Source organism: Centruroides vittatus, unplaced genomic scaffold (genome assembly GCF_030686945.1).
Source record: "Centruroides vittatus isolate TY-2023 unplaced genomic scaffold, ASM3068694v2 contig_533, whole genome shotgun sequence".
NCBI classification, from domain to species: domain Eukaryota; kingdom Metazoa; phylum Arthropoda; class Arachnida; order Scorpiones; family Buthidae; genus Centruroides; species Centruroides vittatus.
This window is the reverse complement of record NW_027122314.1, coordinates 1-15,773: the sequence shown is the minus strand read 5'-3', so window position 1 is coordinate 15,773 and position 15,773 is coordinate 1. Positions and strand designations below refer to the sequence as shown.

At 38.0% G+C, this 15,773-nt stretch overlaps 2 non-coding genes and 1 pseudogene across 2 annotated transcripts; all 3 read left to right on the top strand.

The window, feature by feature from the left end:
- The first annotated feature begins 258 nt into the window (after positions 1–258).
- On the top strand, positions 259–446 carry LOC136978415 (U2 spliceosomal RNA). Its single transcript, XR_010881224.1, has one exon. It is a non-coding gene; the product is annotated as a U2 spliceosomal RNA (small nuclear RNA).
- Positions 447–12,379: 11,933 nt separating this feature from the next.
- Positions 12,380–12,564, top strand: LOC136978413 (U2 spliceosomal RNA). Its single transcript, XR_010881223.1, has one exon. It is a non-coding gene; the product is annotated as a U2 spliceosomal RNA (small nuclear RNA).
- A 2,889-nt stretch (positions 12,565–15,453) lies between these two features.
- On the top strand, positions 15,454–15,627 carry LOC136978414 (U2 spliceosomal RNA; annotated as a pseudogene).
- The last annotated feature ends 146 nt before the right edge of the window (positions 15,628–15,773 follow it).

Below are 15,773 nucleotides of genomic sequence, written 5' to 3'. Positions count from 1 at the left end.
TTTGGGCTATGCACATGCCTCGCTTTAATAATGTAATTTTAATAAAAATGTATTCCAATAGTGTGTGTACAAATTCTTGGCGATGGATCCCCCTTTCTGTAACTGGCAACATCTGTACATTGTCGCGTGTTGCCGGCAACGCTTTTACTTATTTATGTAACCTATCTTTCTGGGTTTACCACCTTCCATGTGAATGTTGTCATAGTAACGTCTGTTATGTATCTTTTTCTGAACCTGTAGTTCCATGTAAACATTTAGTGTCCTTGTAAGTAATAAACTCTTATTAATAGTATCTGTTCTTATCAGCTTGATATCTGATAGAGCCCCCATCAAGGGCCTTGCAAATATCATCCGATTTTTGAAAATAGGCAGGAAACGGGGGCTTGCTCCCTCCCGGCCACGAATTGCCCAAGTATTGCACTACATCTCAAAATAGATCACCCCTTTGGGGGAAATAAATAACCAAAATTAGAAACAGACACAAATTAAGAAGAGAAAGAATTATTTCTCAACGTAATTTTTCTCAAGCTGATAAGAACAAAGTTGAAATATTTTTATGAAAAAAATTTTTACACTCCCTGTATTTTATTTGATGTGGCAGAATCGAACAATTAATACTACATGGCGGCAAGTAGTCACTGTGCAGCGATTAACAAATAAACATTAAACAAGGAGAAAGCATAAAAATTATTTCCCAAAAAATTCGAAAAAACCAATTTTTTCGAAATTTTCCATATGCAAAAAATCGAAAACATAATCGGCTGTTTTCGTACAATAGATACACACGCTTGGAACTTATTCGGAAGGGGGAAACAATTATATACTCGAACTTGCATCAGTACCACGATTACGCGCTGGGACAAATGCCGGGAGCGTTTTCCTCCCTCTGGCTACTGATGGTCGAAAAGATTATTTGGCACCTATCTACACTTTTAAATGCGCTATCCAGTTACTTCCTGAAGCTTTTATCATCTCACCATTCTCCTCCTGACCTGATTTTCTGCGCAAAAACCGCTCCGTACGAAATGACGTCACAATTGATGACATAGGAAATGAAAAAGACGTCTCCACACTTGGCGCGTCGGCACTTTTGATCTGTTTTTTTATCGCTTCTCAACCTTATTGGCTAAGATCAAGCCTTGTTCCTGTTGTATCTGTTTGAGTGTTTTTTAGTGTTTTTGTGCACCCAAGTCAGCGCTTCTTGTCCTAGCTTCTTAGGTTGTCTTGTAACCTAGGAAAGGCCTTTTTGTAAGGTTTCCTTACTTAAAGAGGAAGTTCAGGCCTCTTCTGTGACTGAACTTTACCGAAAGTTAGAGAAGTTATTTCTTTTTTTTTTGCACTGGATAAACCTGCCTGCGCATTCTAGCGTATTCACAAGAACATCCGAATCAATATCCCCACGGTTGACCCCATCTCTATAGTAAAGACTTTCTACTTTTTTCAATACCCATAAAGAGTATTTCTTCAGCCGCTTGGGCAGACTGCGACCCAATGGAGGTCGCAAGACCAACCGAGGGACCATATAGGGTAGTTGCGCCTGTCAGCCAGGCAGGAAGTTCGGCTCCTAAAGCCAGTTTTAGTTCTGTGGCTAGCAGGATTGCTCCCACCGACTCTGTTCCCTCGTCCGCTTCTGGGCCCTCAGCGCCCCAGAAGTCTAGTTTTGCTAGTGTTGCAACACGTTGGGCTCCGGCAGCTCAAATTTCTGCTCATAGCAACAAGTTCTTCAACACCGAGCAGCTTAATGCCGGTGAGTCGGCTCAGCACAAGTGTGCTAAACTTGTTGTCCTTAACACCAGGATGCGCAGGGTACTTAGTGCCCATGTTACTGTTCCCGAAGGCTCATCTATTGATGAGATTTTGGACGGTATTGAGCGTACCCTTGCGCCAGGGGAGGTTTCTCGGTTTGCGCCCATGGGCAAATACCGTTACTTCATAGGGTTTAGGTCGACTGAGAGTCGCCGCCTTCTTGTCTCTGTGGGTTTCACAGTGAAAGATGTCAGGGTCTTCCCTGTTCCCTTGGATGAAGACATCACCACTGTCTTCATCCGTTTCCTGCCACCGAAAATGGACTTAAAAGCCGTCCGCCTATTGATGGGCCAGTTTGGCAATGTGAAGTCCGTATCGATGATTAAAGTCCCGGGCCACCCTCATATCGATACCGGCACGGTGAAAATCTGTCTGGAAGTAAAGAAACCAGTTCCCCAACATAGTATACTATGAGAAAGTGACCCTGACCATGAAAGTATCGTGGCGTTGAGCGAATTTGTAGACGCTGCCTCGAACCCGGTCACGAGCAGAAGGACTGTAAGGCAAACCTCTGTGACAATTGTCACAGTAGGTACCATCCTGCTAGGTTGTGTCCCAGACCTTGTCGTGTCTGCTCCAGTGACCATAGCATTCTAACTTGTCCTTCAAAAAATTCGGTTGAAAAAGCTGCGGCTTCTGACAACCTTGAGATAAAGGTGTCTGTGAATGCCTCTGTCTCTTCTCCTGTTCAGCAGCCGGAAGCCCCAATAGTACAAAAAATAGTCGAAGAGACAGTCCCAGCTCCATGCGTGAAGACTGGCATAGTTAATAGTGTAGCTGATAAGGTAGAAGAACAGAATTGCTCTAAGTTAGAACAGCGGGAGCAATCTGGTAATAGAGATAGGACTAGAAGAAAATCTAGTCGTAAAACTAACGATAAGGGAAGAGAAGGTGAAACCAGCAGCAACGAGTCAGCTGCTGGGGAATCCGACTCTGGGAGGGAAGGCAGACCCAGTAAGCAAGCCTGCCAAACTAGACGTAGGAAGAAGAAGGCCAAGGCTGGCAAGTCCTCCGACCCAAGTACGGAGTAATACTAACCACCCTAACTGAACCATGTCACTTAAAATACGTCTAGCAACCCTTAATTGTAATGGACTTCAGTCCATTCCCCGGCAATTGTTTCTTGCGTCCTTATTACCCTCCCTCCAGCTAGATATACTAGCTTTGCAGGAGACGTATTTTGAGAACATGCGAAGAGTTAGGGCTTTTAGGCCTAAAATAAGGGGCTATAATAGCTATTATAGCTTCTCCAGGGGTAGGAGCGGGGGAGTTGCACTCCTCGTCTCCTCCAGTATCACAGTCCAACAGTTCGTCACAGACAGTGACGGACGTTTAGTTTGTTTGGATATTGTTAAAAACAAAAAAACTGCTAGGGTTGTTTGTATTTATGGCCCCACGAGGTCTAGCTTACGTTCGGAATTTTTCCAAATTCTTGGCAGCTACTTAGCTACCAATAGAGACATATTTGTCATTGGTGATTGAAATGTGATCCTCCGTCCGGACGACAAGGAAGGAGGTAGCTGGTACCCTGATAGTTCTAGGAATAAACTCGAAGACCTCCTTAGTAATTATTCCCTCAAGGATGTGCAGCTTACTGTTTTGCCCGGCCACTCCATCTTTACTTGGTGTAATGGCAATGGCTCTATTAAGTCGAGGTTGGATAGGATGTATTCTAACATCCCTTCTTCTGCTTCCGACTTTTCTGTCCTACCTCTCTATTTCCAGGGGACTCGGTTCTCGGACCACTCCCTGGTGATGGCTACTTTCAATCTATCCTGTTCTTCGAAACGTAACCGTTTCCTTCTCACCCCTGATATTCTTAGGGATGAGGAATTTCTGTCCGAAGCAGACACGCTACTAACCAGCATGCTCTCTCTATCCACTGTCAGCCTAGAGGATTGGTGTCGGACCAAGGGGGAGATCCTCCGCCTTGCCCGCTCAACCGATAGGCGCCTTCGCCGCAAGAGGCATTGCCGCTTGCGGATTCTTCAACGCTTCTTGTCTGACTGTCGCTGCAGCAAGGACGACTCTGGGTACATCGAAGGTTTAGTCAAGCAGGCTTCGGCCAGCATCTCTGCCCTTTTGACTAGTCGTTTCGAACACGCCCATGAAAGGTATAAGATCTCCCGTCTTAACACCCCGAGGCGTTTCGACTCGAATTTTTTTGGCCGTTATAGCAATGATAAGTCTAAAACTAACGTTCCCTCCCTTTTAAAGCACGATGGCACCTTAACTACCGACGACCGAGAGATTACCCAGGAGTTCTTTCGGCACTTTTCACAGTTCTTCGCCTCTGATCGTGTCGACTCATCCCAATGGAAAGACATGACCAAGGCAGTTCCTACTGCTTGTCTTCACCCCTTTCCAGATTTGTTTTCCCAGGATTCGGTTAGATTGGCCATTTCTGCTATGCAGGCTGGCAAGTCTCCTGGTCCTGATTGCTTACCAACTGAGTTTTATAGAGTCTTTTCTGATAAATTGTCCTCCCTTCTGCCCATGGTTTACAAGTCTCTGTCTCCCGACAACCCTAGTATTTCAAAATTCAACTTGGGACAGCTCTCTGTTCTTCCCAAGTCTAATAACTGCACAACCGTCCACCATTTTCGGCCTTTAACGCTTACTAACGTAGACTATAAGATCTACGCGCGGATCATTTACAACAAAATTGGTTCCTCCCTTGCCCCGTGTATTGTTAATACCCAAACAGGAGGTATTCCCAATAGATGTATATTAGATAATCTAAGTTTTATTAGGCTACTTAGTGAGTATTGCTCAAATAGGAAATGGCCGTTAGCTTTGCTTTCGATTGACCAATCGAAAGCTTTCGACCGTGTTGATCACGGTTTTCTTTGGCATGTTTTAAAAAAGTATGGCTTACCTGACGAGGTACTTTTGGCTATCAAAATTATGTATACCAAGGCTCATTGCCGCATTAGTGTTAACGGCCATCTCTCTGACCCCTTTCTGCTCGGAAAGGGCGTCAGACAGGGGTGTCCTCTCTCTATGTTTCTTTTCTCCCTTAGTATCAACACCCTCTTGGGTGAGGTACAAAGGGACTTCAGTATCTCAGGCTATCCTATGCCTGGGTACTATAAAGCGGACTACTATAAGTTCGTGGCCCATGCGGATGACGTCACCTTTTTTGTGAAAGACAACTGGGCAATCTCCAGAATCTTTGGCCATTTTGACAGATACTGTCAGGCCTCTGGAGCTGTCATCAACAAGGACAAGTCTTCTTTTCTTCCACTTGTTGGTTCTGTCTCCCTTCCTGCTTGTTTTTCTTACATCCCTGTGAGCCGTAGTGTTAAGATCTTAGGTTTATATTTTGGTGCCGACTCGGCCAAACAAAATATGAAGGAGATCGAAGTTAAAGTAAGGGACAAAATTTCCATTTGGTCGGGAAGCTATCTCTACTTTCCTAGTAGGATAGCTGTCTACAAAAACATCATGTTTGGCATTTGTGTTTATTATGCCTCTGTTTTTGGCCTGGACGCAGGCTTCAGGCATATTAATCGTCTCCTTTTTTGTTTTGTCTGGGGCAACAAGCCCGAATGGGTTAGTAGGAATATTATGTATAATACCAGAGCAAACGGTGGATGGGCCATGTTTGAGCCCACCCTCTTCTCTGCTGCTGCCCAAATTAGGCAGTTGGTCCTTGCCCTTAGTGCCCGCGATCACCCGGTCAGTAAGCTTTACTGCTTCTTTCTCGGGTATCGCCTTAAGTTGCTTTTACCTGATTACAAGGTAAACCTTATGCCCAAAGTGCTGGTTCCACCACCCTTTGTGAAAGTATGGTGCACGCACCTTTTAAAACTGTCACAATCTAATAATCTTCCTAATGTTAAGACTAAGGCTTGCGATATATATCGCCACCTTAGGCCCGACACTCCTCTATTTCTTTCACCGTTGGTCACTCAGGCCCAAATCGATTGGGCCACTGTTTGGCGCAGATGTTTTGATGGGTTTATACCCGAACACTGTGTCGAACTTCAGTGGAGAGCTCTGCATAACGCACTCTCCACAAGGGTTAAACTCCGGTCTATCGGAGTTTACGTTCAGAGTGAAAACTGTCCAATGTGCGACTCTTCGCCAGAAACGGCAGCACATCTTTTCTATTTCTGTAGGGTAGCGAGGAAAATTTGGGGTTGGATAACCCACCTCCTCGGACTGCCCTTTCTGTCACGTGAGAACGTAGTTCTTCACATACTGTTTAACAGAGGCACCACCTCTCCCTACGTGATTAGTCTTCTTATCCATATGGCTAAGCACGAGTTGTGGCTGGCCAGGTGTAGGAAGGTGTTCAACCACAAGTCCACCACCCACCGCCTCTTTCGTACTAAAATCCGTGAGGCTCTAGCTATCAAGCTCCTCTCGGACTTTCAGTCTCTTCCAAGGGCTACATTTTTATCTTTCTGGGATACCCCGAACCAGATCTTATGGGTCTGGAGCGACGGTAAACCAACTCTCAACGATATTACATCTATCTCTTAAGTGCACAATAGTAATAAGTTAGTGTAGACTTCCATTAGTTTTTAATTTCTGGTCGTAGGGAAGTGGATTTCTCTTTTAGCCAGGTGGGCTGCCACTTCCCTTTAGTTTCTCTTCAGTCTTACTACATCTCTATGCCTTTTCCCATAGGGATGTAGTGTTAGCTATTTAGGGAGTTTCTTCCTCCCTGTCCATCTTATCCAACGATTCCCCTGGCACCTGTCCAGTGGGATAGGATACTGTTTTTTTATGTCTTGTGGCCGTTGACTCCCTTACCTTATGGTATGCGTGACGAGGCAAAAACAACTGTTTATTTCCGTTAGTTCTTCTATCCTCGCAATACAGGGAACGGCCTTTTTCACAAAGGTGGGGACCCTGTGCGGCGAGGAGGTACTGATTCGAGGATTAGTCAGTTATTGCGGACGCGGTTGGCGGACTTTCGTCATCTCGCAGGGGATTATTTCCCCCCGTATAACATATATGAGACTCAGTATCTGTTCTGTTTCTTAGCCATTACTAATTGTATTTTGCTTTTATTTACAGTTTCAACTGCCTGGATTTGATGTTTTTACGATTGGACTTTTATTGGACTTTACAGTGTTTTTACGGTTTTATTGAGCGTCTACAAGTGTTTTAGCCCTTTTGGTGAGTCTTTTTTGACAAGTTTTTTACTGACTTTTACTTACCTCTGCCGATTTTGATCGGCTTCTCCAGACCACTTGGAGAGCAAGTCTAGCTCTCCGGTAAATCATTGGCCGCCGATGGACAGCCAGATGGGGCCCCCACCCCATCGGCTAGCCAGCCGAACACTCGAAGCCGCCAGAAGAAAGGTGAAGAAAGGTGAAGAAGGGAAAGCCTTCGGTAGGAAAACCCGTTGCAGCAATCCGCCAGAGGAAGACTTCTACCTCGTCTGTAGAAAGTCTGGTGTCTGGGAGCCGTGCGGCTTCCTTTCAGCCGACGGTAGACCCAACTGGATCCACAGCAGCACCTATGAATCAAGAACTTCCAAAACCAAGCCACGAAGTAAGTCTGGTATGGCCAGACCAGCAACGAGAGGCGGCAGAGGCTGGAACGACTGAAGATCATCAGATGGAGGAACCTGAAACAGAAAAGGAATCATTAGAAGGAAAAAAAAAAGCAAGAATTAAACGAAATTCGGATATTCGCTCAGTAAGAATCGTCACAAAAGAAAGAATAAATACGTTAGAGCTAATCAATGTGTTAGAAGAAGCCCTGGGAAAAAAAGATTGTGTAGACCAAATATGTTATCACCCCAGAAATATTGTGGAAATTGGACTGAAAACTGTTAATGATAAAATGGACTTTGTTGGACAAGAACTAAAGGTAAGACAATTCCATTATATTTGTGAGAGTTTAGAGACAGAGTTAATTGTAGTAACGATGCGTCTGGCTCCATGCGAATTAGATGACGAATTAGTTAATGATATCATGTCAAATTACGGTAGAGTTATAAAAATAACTAGTAATACTTACCCTGGAACCAACGTAAAAACTGGAACGTACAAAATCGTTATGATAACCAGAACGCATATCCCGAATTATATTGAAGTCCTGGGACGGCAAGTACAGTTGTTGTATGTCGGGCAAAAGAAAGAATGTAAAAAATGTGGTAGTAGAGAACACGAGATTGTTAACTGTACAGTTAAACTGTGTTATAATTGTAAGAGTTCCTTTCATTTAAGGAAAGATTGTGACAGATGTTATAATTGTAAAGGTTTACATGATAAGAATAGTCGATGTCCTGAGCCAACTTTCGCGGATATTTGTAAAAGAGGGCCCAGAAGTAAGAGTATGGAAAGAAAACGCGAAAAAAGCTTAGAAAGATTAACAAGAAAAGATAGTGTAGTAAATAATGTAGAAATAACAGAGAGAAACGATTAAGCAGCAAGAAGTGGGGACAGGAAAAGAAGAGGAGACAGACACAGACACAGAGGACAAAAAACGTAGGAGAGAAGATGAATTAGAAAGCCCAGGATTTGTAAAGCAAAAAATGGATAATATAGAAAGGGAAACATACATTAAAGAATCGTCATCTATAGATTATAAAACAATTATGGCACATAATAATAAGAGAATTAATAAGAAAGTTAAAAGAAGTTCATTACCTGAAACCGATAATGGATAAGTTCCTAAATATAAGAACAATTAATATTTCTGGATTTAAGGATATAACAAAACAAATCGAGATATTAAATTTAATTTTAAATAGTCGTATAGATATATTAGGAATACAGGATACTAACATTGAAGATTTCGTTGAATTAAGGGCATTAAGAAGAATTTTTACAGAATATAACACTTATAGCTCGTTCGCAATTTGTAGAAGTACTGGAGTATTCCTTTTAGTTCGTAAAAATATTAAAGTACAGGATTTTAAAACAGATTGTAAAGGGCGTGTAGTTACTGTTGATGTAGAAATTAAAAATTATCAGGTTAGGATTATCAGTGTATACGCACGTCCAAACGCTGCAGAAAGGAAAAGTTTTTTAAGAATTTTATTGCATTTTTAGTGGGTGGAAGAGAACTTATAATAATGGAAGATTTTAATAATGTTTTATTTGTTTTAGATAAAAATAGGTCTTTACAACCTGACAATTCATGCGGAATCTTACGTAGCATTATTGCTGATTTTAAACTTATAGATACTTACCGTTTCTTTTATCCTTCGTATTATGGTTTTACTTGGCGAAAAAGAGGGGTTAGTGAGCGATTGGATCGCCTCTATATAACTGAGAAATTGAATAATATTTTAAGTATTAATTTAAATGAATTAATCCATAATAATAGAAAAATCTCTAATCATAAAATGCTTGAAATTAATATTAGTATAATAGATAAAATAAGAGTACAAAATAGAGTAAAAATTACAAAAGAAATTTTAGATAATGAAGAATTTGTTAAACAAACTAAAAAACTTCTAGAGGATAATTGGGATAAGTGGATAAATATTAACGAGAAAATTAATGAGATAGTTATAAATACATGGAAAAATATTAAAAAGAACAGGTTCAATTATTTAAAGAAAATGCAGCGGGAATTAACTAAAAATATATTACAAGAAAATTATGAAGAAATTGAAAAATTAGAAAGAAAGATTAGTATAGAAATAGAAAAACGAAATAGAGAGAGTTATTTTAAGTTTAAAATGAATAAATACAGTATAAAAAAAAAAAGCTGAAAAACACTTATATTCGAAGAAAATTAGTACAGAAAAATCTTTAGAAATTAATCAATTAATGTAAACAATAATATAATTACCGACACTAAAGAAATACTTACACAATTTGCTGACTTTTATACTTACCTTTTTTAAAGAAGTTGATTTTGATTTATCCTACTGGGATGCTGTGATAAATAATATAGTACCTGTAAAAGAAAAAGAAGAAAACATTAAATAAAGAAATTAGTAAAAAAGAAATTGCTGATGCGATCCAAGAGCTGCATACACATAAAGCACCTGAAAGAGACTTTTTAAATGCTGAGTTTTATCGTTTTTTTAGCGAGGATTTTATCAATTTACTTTATACATTATACAATTTTAATGATTTTAGCGATTCTTTTAGTTATGGAAAAATGGTCCTATTGAATAAAAAAAATATGATGGATAAAAATGTTACTAATTTTAGACCCATTACACTTTTAAACTTGGATTATAAAATATAAAGTTATATTATTTCTAACCGTTTAAAAAATATTTTCGGTTTTTATATTGTAAACATGCAAAGTGGTGGAATCAGAGGTAGAACAATACATAATAATCTCTTTTGCATGAAAACTATTTGTGATCTATGTTTTTTGGAACCGTCCGCTCTCCATCCTCTCAGTTGATGTTAGTAAAGCTTTTGATACTGTAAATAGACATATCCTATGGAGATTTTTAGAAAATTATGGCTTAAATGAAAATGAAATTAATTTTATTAAACGTTTATATTACTTACCTTATACCTCTATTTGTCTAAACGGCCAAATGTCAGAAGATATATCTTGCAATATTGGAGTACGCCAGGGCTGCCCTGCATCAATGATTTTATTTACCGTATACATTAATGTTTTATTAGAAAATATTTATAAAGATAATTTGGTTGATGCAGTACATGTTCCTGGGATTAGTGAAAAAATAAAATTTATCGCACACGCCGACGACATCAGTTTTTTTTATACCTAATGATTTTACTCTTGAAAGAATTTTTAAACATATACAAATTTTTAGTTCTCTAACAGGAATGAAAGTAAATTATAATAAGAGTAAACTTTTAACAATAACAGGTGACTTAGGTAAAAATATAGATAATATTGCAAAGGTTCAAGACTTAAATATATTGGGCGTATGGTTTGGTAAAAATGCACATGAAAATAATTACAAGGAAATTAAAAAGAAAATAGCTGAAACAATTAATGAATGGAGTCAACTGTGGTTATATCTCCCAGAAAGAGTTTCCATAGTTAATAAAGTCATATTGTCTGCAATAAACTATTTGTTATATTATGTGAATCTAAATTCTAATGAGTCTAAAGTTATTGACAAATTGATTTTTTCGTATGTATGGAATAGCTCTTTTGAGCCATTAAGTAAGAAAATTATGAAGAATAACATCAACTTGAAAAGATAGGGAGTGAAGGATGTTAAAACTGTTGAAGTTTCTTTACAACTGTCTATTATTTTTAACAATCTTATACAAAAAGGTCATTCTGTATTCTATATCATACAATATATTTTAGGACCAGTTTCTAAACGCGTGTCTGGTAATGATAAACTATTTCCATTTTTAATGAGTAATAAACGATCTTTTAAGAGGTGGCGTGATCTTGTAAATAATGTTATGAATGAAAATCCTGATATTCTTAATAATGATAAAGTAAGACCCATTGAATTTTATAAAATTTTATTTAAACCCCATATAAATGATAACATGCAAAGTAGCCAAATTAATTGGAGTCCAATCTAGAAAAATATACACGCCCTGCCAGCAGAATAAAAAGAAATACCATGGCGAATTCTCAATAATATAGTAATCACAAAAGAATACCTATTACGTTTTAATATGAGAGATAACGCTAACTGTCCTAGATGTGAAGACAGAAAATATTAAACATATTTTTTATGAGTGTAATGTTGCTCAGTCTGTATGGGGGTGGTTAGCAAAAGTTTGGAAAATTAACATTACATGGGAGATCGTTAGATATCAAGTTGGTTATCACGTTAGAGGCCAAAATAAATATTTCCTTAATTGAATGATCGCCCTAATTAAAAGATCGTTGTGGAAAACTAGGTGCTTAATGGTTTTTAAAAATAAATGGTGCTTTCCATCCCTTTTAGTATTAAAAATTGAACAAGAAGCAACTTACAAAATTATAAGTGATTACTGTAACATGCCCCAAAGAGAAATTAATGTAAACTACAATGGTACTGAGGCCATAATTAGAGTAAGCGATTTTAAAGTGTCTTTTTGTAATGATTAGTGATGTTACTACTAACTAGTTAATTGTTTGTTTTACTAATAATATTTGTAGTTGTATTATACATTATACATTTATATTTTTTAACATTCAGTTTTTAATTTTAAATTTGTATTTCTTATATTAATTATTTGTATTTATCTTTTATATATTATTTATTCCTGTATTATGCACTATTTAAATTTAATGTTATATTGAATGGTTATAGTGTTTATTTATATTTTGTAAATGAATTTATATTAATACTTACCTTATCGTTAATATCCATGTATGGCTATCACCTAGAAAAAAGAAAATTTAAAATTAATGTTTAAATTAATATTACAAATACTTACCATTTATTGTAAAATTATTACCTTTTAATACCTGAGCAAATTGTTGTCTTATATAACACTGTTTATATTAAGTATAATAATTGTCGGGATAATTGAATGTTTTTATGTTTTTTCTTTAAATGTTTACTAATTGTGTCAAGTTTATATTGTAAATAACCATTTTTTGTAATACTGGTGATAAGTTTAAAAGCTGAATTAGTTTTGCGAAAGGCCAGAGGGGTTTGGACCTTTAAAGCATGTATCTTTGATTTTTGTTTGCTTGTAATCAGCCGTTATCTTGTTTCAAACTTTCACCACATCAGTATCTGTTCTTATCAGCTTGATATCTGATAGGGCCCCCATCGGGGGCCTTCAAATATCATCTGGTTTTTGGAAACAGGCTGGGAACAGAGGCTTGCTCCCTCCCGGCCACGGGTTGCCCGAGTATTGCACTACATCTCGAGATAGCCCACCCCTTTGGGGGAAATAAATAAGAAAAATTAGAAACAGACACAATTTAAGAAGAGAAAGAATTATTTCTCAACGTAATTTTTCTCAAGCTGATAAGAACAGAGTTGAAATATTTTTAATAAAAAAATTTTTACACTCCCTGTATTTTATTTGATGTGGCAGAATCAAACAATTAATACTACATGGCAGCAAGTAGTCACTGTGCAGCGATTAACAAATAAACATTAAACAACGAAGAAGCAAAAAAATTATTTCCCAAAAAATTCGAAAAAACCAATTTTTTCGAAATTTTCCATATGCAAAAAATCGAAAACGGAATCGGCTGTTTTCGTACAATAGATACACACGCTTGGAACTTTTTCGGAAGGGGGAAACAATTATATACTCGGACTTGCATCAGTACCACGATTACGCACCGGGACGAATGCCGGGGGCGTTTTCCTCCCTCTGGCTACTAAAGGTCGAAAAGATTATTTGGCACCTATCTACACTTTTAAATGCGCTATCCAGTTACTTCCTGAAGCTTTTATCATCTCACCATTCTCCTCATTGCCTGATTTTCTGCGCAAAAACTGCTCCGTACGAAATGACGTCACAATTGAGGACATAGGAAATGAAAAAGACGTCTCCACACTTGGCGCGTCGGTACTTTTGACCTGTTTTTTATCGCTTCTCGGCCTTATGGCCAAGATCAAAGAGTATCCTTGTATATTAGGAGGTCTTATAAGCCCATAGGCGAGAAGAAGGTTCCAGCTTGATGAAGCGCTGTTCCTGGATGTTGGCTGTGCTGTGATGCTGTTGACCTGGATGATGACCTCCTAGGGTGACCTGCTTGTTCCAGTATTGGTCCTGCTTTGGTTCCTGTTCCTGTTCAGCTTTGTTCCTGCTCCTGGCTGCAGTTTTTGCTGCTTTACCTGTGGAGTTTTGCCGATTTTGCCGCTTTTCGTCGATTCTACATAATACGTCGATTTTGCCGCTTTTCGTCGATTCCAGTTTGGGCTTAAAAATTTTTGGACTTTGGAGATAGACTTGTCTTCATTTGCTCCTGTGGATTACTAAAAAAGAACTTTGTCGAAATTTTTTTATTGAAGTTACAGCCTGTTTTTCGGACTTTGCCAAATTTTGCTGATTTTTACGAAATTGTAAGTTTTGTTATTGATTTTTTTATGTTTTTTCTAGTATTTTTAAATTTGTCCTCATTGGCTCCAGTGGATTCCTGGAAAAAAGAATTGTATTCTAGAGAGAACTGAAGATATTTGGAAAATTTTGAATTTAGTTCTTTTGTGTTGTCATCAAAGTTTGGTGAGTGTTTATTTGTATTTTTGAAACTGATAAAAAACAGTTTTGTGCTGAAATGGCTGAAGTATTATCTGGAGATCGATCAGTGAGGATCCAGACAAGAGGTGAAAGTCCACAAGAGGTTGTAAAGACAATATGGGAATGTCTAAATAAAAACGTAGTACAGCAGGTAAATAATTCTAGACAAGACTATTTACTTGTAACTTTAAGTTCACAGGAAGATAAGTGGAAATTAATAGAAAAAGGGTTAAGAATAAATAGAAAAACTTACCTGTGAAATTGATGCGTGGAAATTTAAGACAAATCGAGTTAAGAGATGTACCCAAAGAATTGGATGATGAATCCATAGTGAAAGAATTAGAAAAATTTGGTAAAGTAAGAAAATTTACTCCTAAATTGTTTTTTGATGATCCTATGATTGTTACAGGAAAAAGAATTGTTCTGATGCAGATGGAACAGAATGTTCCGAATTTCTTGGATGTTTCTGGTTGGCACATTCATGTTGAGTATCTGGGTGTAAAGTGGCAATGTTCAAGATGCTATAGTTCAGATAATTTGATTAAGCAGTGTCCGAAGATGGCTTGTTTTACCTGTAGGGAGCATAGATATCAGAGAAAATCCTGCCCAAATAAAGATAAGGTGACGCATTTGAGTGAAGTAGTGACTTTGGATAAAGAAGACGATAGTAAAAGTGTGCCGGAAAAAGAAAGGGAGAGCGACACGAGTGTTACAGATTTGGAGGCAAGTATTAAATTAGATAATATTCGTGAAAAATTAACAGAAGTCTATGATTCGTTAGAAAAAAGCATACAAGAAGAAATAAATCAGGAAGATTTCCAAGTGGAAAAGAAAAAGAAGAAGATACAGCAGGATAAGAAGAAAGAAAACGAACGTGAAGCTTATGAAATAAATAAAAGTGATTTGCCGCCTGCATACAGTATAGAATATGCTCGTAAAACAGAAGTTCGTTCTCGTGAAGCTCTAGAAAAGAAGGGTTGGACTGTCGAAGATTTCACAGCGTACTATCGAGTCATGTGTCAATGTAATTTAGTATGGAGAAGAGGATATAAAAAAAATTTGAACAAATTATTGAGACGTTTTCCAAAAGAAACATTTGCAGCGAAAGTAATAGCTGGTAAAATATGAATAGAGAAGTGATTAAAATTTAGATTGTGTTAATGATTAACAAATGTGTTGTACTGAATTAGTGCTTTGTTTATACTTACAGATGGATGTTTTACAAAGTTTTAATTGTTATTATCGCGGCTGTTATCTTTGTTTTTTAACTATGTTTGAAGTTTGTTTTGATGTTTACGTATTGGTTGATTGATATTTTGGTTTACTGCTAAGATTAATCAGTTTGTTAGATACTTATGTTGCTATTTTGATGTTTGTGAAGATGCTGTGATTATTTTGTAACGCGCATTGATGAAGTGAGATTCTGTAAGCGAGGTTCTCTCTGTGGCTCATTTTGGAGCCCCCTGCTTTAACCCATCTCATCCTGCTGTGTGGTAATGTTTGGTAGAGGGGTTGCTAGATTGAGCGGTTCCTTGTACTTTCACAACCTCGTTAAATTGAGGCGTCGAAAGTAGAGACGCAAACTTTGAAATCACAGTATCTGTTCTTATCAGCTTGATATCTGATAGGGCCCCCATCGGGGGCCTTGCTTATATCATCTGATTTTTGGAAACAGGCAAGAAACAGGGGCTTGCTCCCTCCCGGCCACGGGTTGCCCGAGTATTGCACTACATCTCAAAATAGCCCACCCCTTTGGGGGAAATAAATAACCAAAATTAGAAAGAGACACGAATTAAGAAGAGAAAGAATTATTTCTCAACGTAATGTTTCTAAAGCTGATAGGAACAGAGTTGAAATATTTTTATTAAAATTATTTTTACAGTCCTTGTATTTTATTTG